Below are 5,649 nucleotides of genomic sequence, written 5' to 3'. Positions count from 1 at the left end.
TGTTGTTCTGGTTGTTGTTGTTGTTGTTGTTCCTGTTGTTCTTGTCGTTCTTGTTGCTCTTGTTGCTCTTGTTGTTCTTGTTGTTCTTGTTACTCTTGTTGCTCTTGTTGCTCTTGTTGCTCTTGTTGCTCTGGTTGTTGATGTTCTTGTTGTTAATGTTGTTGTTGTTCTTGTTGTTCTTGTTGCTCTTGTTGCTCTTGTTGCTCTTGTTGTTCTTGTTGTTCTTCTTGTTGTTGTTCTTGCTGTTCTTGTTCTTGTTGCCTTGTTGTTCTTTCTGTTCTTGTTGTTCTTGTTCTTGTTCTTGTTGTTCTTGTTGCTCTTGTTGCTCTTGTTGTTCTTGTTGTTCTTGTTGTTCTTGTTGTTGTTGTTCTTGCTGTTCTTGTTCTTGTTGTCCTTGTTGTTCTTTCTGTTCTTGTTGTTCTTGTTGTTCTTGTTGTTCTCGTTGTTCTTGTTGTTCTCGTTGTTCTTGTTGTTCTCGTGGTTCTCGTTGTTCTCGTTGATCTCGTTGATCTCGTTGTTCTCGTTGTTCTCGTTGTTCTCGTTGTTCTCGTTGTTCTCGTTGTTCTCGTTGTCCTCGTTGCTCTCGTTGTTCTCGTTGTTCTCGTTGTTCTCGTTGTTCTCGTTGTTCTCGTTGTTCTTGTTGTTCTTGTTGTTCTTGTTCTTCTTGCTGCTCTTGTTGTTCTTGTTTTTTTTGTTGTTGTTGTTGTTGTTGTTGTTGTTGTTCTTGTTATTGTTCTAGTTGTTCTTGTTGTTGTTGTTCTGGTTGTTCTTGTTGTTCTCGTTGTTCTTGTTGTTCTCGTTGTTCTCGTTGTTCTCGTTGTTCTCGTTGTTCTCGTTGTCCTCGTTGTTCTCGTTGTTCTCGTTGTTCTCGTTGTTCTCGTTGTTCTCGTTGTTCTCGTTGTTCTCGTTGTTCTCGTTGTTCTTGTTGTTCTTGTTGTTCTTGTTGTTCTTGTTGTTGTTGTTGTTGTTGTTGTTCTGGTTGATGTTGTTGTTCCTGTTGTTCTTGTCGTTCTTGTTGCTCTTGTTGCTCTTGTTGTTCTTGTTGTGCTTGTTGTTCTTGTTGTTCTTGTTGCTCTTGTTGCTCTTGTTGCTCTTGTTGCTCTTGTTGCTCTGGTTGTTGATGTTCTTGTTGTTAATGTTGTTGTTGTTCTTGTTGTTCTTGTTGCTCTTGTTGCTCTTGTTGCTCTTGTTGTTCTTGTTGTTCTTCTTGTTGTTGTTCTTGCTGTTCTTGTTCTTGTTGTCCTTGTTGTTCTTTCTGTTCTTGTTGTTCTTGTTCTTGTTCTTGTTGTTCTTGTTGCTCTTGTTGCTCTTGTTGTTCTTGTTGTTCTTGTTGTTGTTGTTCTTGCTGTTCTTGTTCTTGTTGTCCTTGTTGTTCTTTCTGTTCTTGTTGTTCTTGTTGTTGTTCTTGTTGTTCTTGTTGTTGTTCTTGTTGTTCTTGTTGTTCTTGTTGTTCTCGTTGTTCTCGTTGTTCTCGTTGCTCTAGTTGTTCTCGTTGTTCTCGTTGTTCTCGTTGTTCTCGTTATTCTTGTTGTTCTTGTTGTTCTTGTTGTTCTTGTAGTTGTTGTTCTTCTTGTTCTTCTTGTTGTTCTTGTTGTTCTTGTTGTTCTTCTTGTTGTTCTTGTTGTTGTTCTTGTTGTTCTTGTTGTTCTTGTTGTTCTTGTTGTTCTTGTTGTTCTTGTTGTTCTTGTTCTTCTTGTTCTTCTTGTTGTTCTTGTTGTTCTTGTTGTTCTTGTTGTTCTTCTTGTTGTTCTTCTTGTTGTTCTTGTTCTTCTTGTTCTTCTTGCTGTTCTTGTTGTTCTTGTTGTTGTTATTGTTGTTGTTGTCCCTGTTGTTCTTGTTGTTCTTGTTGTTCTTGTTGTTCTTGTTGTTCTTGTTCTTGTTGTTCTTCTTGTTGTTCTTGTTGTCCTTGTTGTTCTTGTTCTTCTTGTTGTTCTTGTTGTTCTTGTTGTTCTTACTGTTCATGTTGTTCTTGTTGTTGTTGTTGATGATGTTGTCCTTGTTGTTCTTGTTGTTGTTGTCCTTGTTGTTCTTGTTGTGCTTGTTGTTCTTGTTGTTCTTGTTGCTCTTGTTGTTCTTGTTGTTCTTGTTGTTCTTGTTGTTCTTGTTGTTCTTGTTGGTCTTGTTGCTCTTGTTGATCTTGTTGTTCTTGTTGTTCTTGTTGTTCTTGTTGTTCTTGTTGTTATTGTTGCTCTTGTTGCTCTTGTTGCTCTTGTTGCTGTTGTTGTTCTTGTTGTTCTGGTTGTTGATGTTCTTGTTGTTCTTGTTGTTCTTGTTGTTGTTGTTGTTGCTCTTGCTGTTCTTGTTGTTCTTGTTGTTGTTATTGTTGTTGTTGTCCTTGTTGTTCTTGTTGTTCTTGTTGTTCTTGTTGTTCTTGTTGTTCTTGTTCTTCTTGTTCTTCTTGTTGTTCTTGTTGTCCTTGTTGTTCTTGTTCTTCTTGTTGTTCTTGTTGTTCTTGTTGTTCTTACTGTTCATGTTGTTCTTGTTGTTGTTGTTGATGATGTTGTCCTTGTTGTTCTTGTTGTTGTTGTCCTTGTTGTTCTTGTTGTGCTTGTTGTTCTTGTTGTTCTTGTTGCTCTTGTTGTTCTTGTTGTTCTTGTTGTTCTTGTTGTTCTTGTTGTTCTTGTTGTTCTTGTTGTTCTTGTTGTTCTTGTTGTTCTTGTTGTTCTTTTTGTTCTTGTTGTTCTTGTTGTTCTTGTTGATCTTGTTGATCTTGTTGATCTTGTTGATCTCGTTGATCTCGTTGTTCTCGTTGTTCTCGTTGTACTCGTTGTTCTCGTTGTTCTCGTTGTTCTCGTTGTTCTCGTTGTCCTCGTTGTTCTCGTTGTTCCCGTTGTTCTCGTTGTTCTCGTTGTTCTCGTTGTTCTCGTTGTTCTCGTTGTTCTCGTTGTTCTTGTTGTTCTTGTTGTTCTTGTTGTTGTTGTTGTTGTTGTTGTTCTTGTTGTTGTTGTTGTTGTTGTTGTTGTTGTTCCTGTTGTTCTTGTTGTTCTTGTTGCTCTTGTTGCTCTTGTTGCTCTTGTTGTTCTTGTTGTTCTTGTTATGCATGTTGTTCTTGTTGTTCTTGTTGCACTTGTTGCTCTTGTTGCTCTTGTTGCTCTGGTTGTTGATGTTCTTGTTGTTAATGTTGTTGTTGTTCTTGCTGTTCTTGTTGTTGTTGTTCTTGTTATTCTTGTTGTTCTTGTTGTTCTTGTCGCTCTTGTTGTTCTTGTTGTTCATGTTGTTCTCGTTGTTCTCGTTGTTCTCGTTGGTCTCGTTGTTCTCGTTGTTCTCGTTGTTCTCGTTGTTCTCGTTGTTCTTGTTGTTCTTGTTGTTCTTGTTCTTCTTGCTGCTCTTGTTGTTCTTGTTTTTTTTGTTGTTGTTGTTGTTGTTGTTGTTGTTGTTCTTGTTATTGTTCTAGTTGTTCTTGTTGTTGTTGTTCTGGTTGTTCTTGTTGTTCTCGTTGTTCTTGTTGTTCTCGTTGTTCTCGTTGTTCTCGTTGTTCTCGTTGTTCTCGTTGTCCTCGTTGTTCTCGTTGTTCTCGTTGTTCTCGTTGTTCTCGTTGTTCTCGTTGTTCTCGTTGTTCTCGTTGTTCTCGTTGTTCTTGTTGTTCTTGTTGTTCTTGTTGTTCTTGTTGTTGTTGTTGTTGTTGTTGTTCTGGTTGATGTTGTTGTTCCTGTTGTTCTTGTCGTTCTTGTTGCTCTTGTTGCTCTTGTTGTTCTTGTTGTGCTTGTTGTTCTTGTTGTTCTTGTTGCTCTTGTTGCTCTTGTTGCTCTTGTTGCTCTTGTTGCTCTGGTTGTTGATGTTCTTGTTGTTAATGTTGTTGTTGTTCTTGTTGTTCTTGTTGCTCTTGTTGCTCTTGTTGCTCTTGTTGCTCTTGTTGTTCTTGTTGTTCTTCTTGTTGTTGTTCTTGCTGTTCTTGTTCTTGTTGTCCTTGTTGTTCTTTCTGTTCTTGTTGTTCTTGTTCTTGTTCTTGTTGTTCTTGTTGCTCTTGTTGCTCTTGTTGTTCTTGTTGTTCTTGTTGTTGTTGTTCTTGCTGTTCTTGTTCTTGTTGTCCTTGTTGTTCTTTCTGTTCTTGTTGTTCTTGTTGTTGTTCTTGTTGTTCTTGTTGTTGTTCTTGTTGTTCTTGTTGTTCTTGTTGTTCTCGTTGTTCTCGTTGTTCTCGTTGCTCTAGTTGTTCTCGTTGTTCTCGTTGTTCTCGTTGTTCTCGTTATTCTTGTTGTTCTTGTTGTTCTTGTTGTTCTTGTAGTTGTTGTTCTTCTTGTTCTTCTTGTTGTTCTTGTTGTTCTTGTTGTTCTTCTTGTTGTTCTTGTTGTTGTTCTTGTTGTTCTTGTTGTTCTTGTTGTTCTTGTTGTTCTTGTTGTTCTTGTTGTTCTTGTTCTTCTTGTTCTTCTTGTTGTTCTTGTTGTTCTTGTTGTTCTTGTTGTTCTTCTTGTTGTTCTTGTTGTTCTTGTTCTTCTTGTTCTTCTTGCTGTTCTTGTTGTTCTTGTTGTTGTTATTGTTGTTGTTGTCCCTGTTGTTCTTGTTGTTCTTGTTGTTCTTGTTGTTCTTGTTGTTCTTGTTCTTGTTGTTCTTCTTGTTGTTCTTGTTGTCCTTGTTGTTCTTGTTCTTCTTGTTGTTCTTGTTGTTCTTGTTGTTCTTACTGTTCATGTTGTTCTTGTTGTTGTTGTTGATGATGTTGTCCTTGTTGTTCTTGTTGTTGTTGTCCTTGTTGTTCTTGTTGTGCTTGTTGTTCTTGTTGTTCTTGTTGCTCTTGTTGTTCTTGTTGTTCTTGTTGTTCTTGTTGTTCTTGTTGTTCTTGTTGGTCTTGTTGCTCTTGTTGATCTTGTTGTTCTTGTTGTTCTTGTTGTTCTTGTTGTTCTTGTTGTTATTGTTGCTCTTGTTGCTCTTGTTGCTCTTGTTGCTGTTGTTGTTCTTGTTGTTCTGGTTGTTGATGTTCTTGTTGTTCTTGTTGTTCTTGTTGTTGTTGTTGTTGCTCTTGCTGTTCTTGTTGTTCTTGTTGTTGTTATTGTTGTTGTTGTCCTTGTTGTTCTTGTTGTTCTTGTTGTTCTTGTTGTTCTTGTTGTTCTTGTTCTTCTTGTTCTTCTTGTTGTTCTTGTTGTCCTTGTTGTTCTTGTTCTTCTTGTTGTTCTTGTTGTTCTTGTTGTTCTTACTGTTCATGTTGTTCTTGTTGTTGTTGTTGATGATGTTGTCCTTGTTGTTCTTGTTGTTGTTGTCCTTGTTGTTCTTGTTGTGCTTGTTGTTCTTGTTGTTCTTGTTGCTCTTGTTGTTCTTGTTGTTCTTGTTGTTCTTGTTGTTCTTGTTGTTCTTGTTGTTCTTGTTGTTCTTGTTGTTCTTGTTGTTCTTTTTGTTCTTGTTGTTCTTGTTGTTCTTGTTGATCTTGTTGATCTTGTTGATCTTGTTGATCTCGTTGATCTCGTTGTTCTCGTTGTTCTCGTTGTACTCGTTGTTCTCGTTGTTCTCGTTGTTCTCGTTGTTCTCGTTGTCCTCGTTGTTCTCGTTGTTCCCGTTGTTCTCGTTGTTCTCGTTGTTCTCGTTGTTCTCGTTGTTCTCGTTGTTCTCGTTGTTCTTGTTGTTCTTGTTGTTCTTGTTGTTGTTGTTGTTGTTGTTGTTCTTGTTGTTGTTGTTGTTGTTGTTGTTGTTGTTCCTGTTGTTCTTGTTGTTCTTGTTGCTCTT

This window comes from Megalopta genalis, unplaced genomic scaffold (genome assembly GCF_051020955.1).
Source record: "Megalopta genalis isolate 19385.01 unplaced genomic scaffold, iyMegGena1_principal scaffold0024, whole genome shotgun sequence".
NCBI classification, from domain to species: domain Eukaryota; kingdom Metazoa; phylum Arthropoda; class Insecta; order Hymenoptera; family Halictidae; genus Megalopta; species Megalopta genalis.
The sequence above is the reverse complement of the archived record's forward strand: the minus strand, read 5'-3'. Positions refer to the sequence as shown.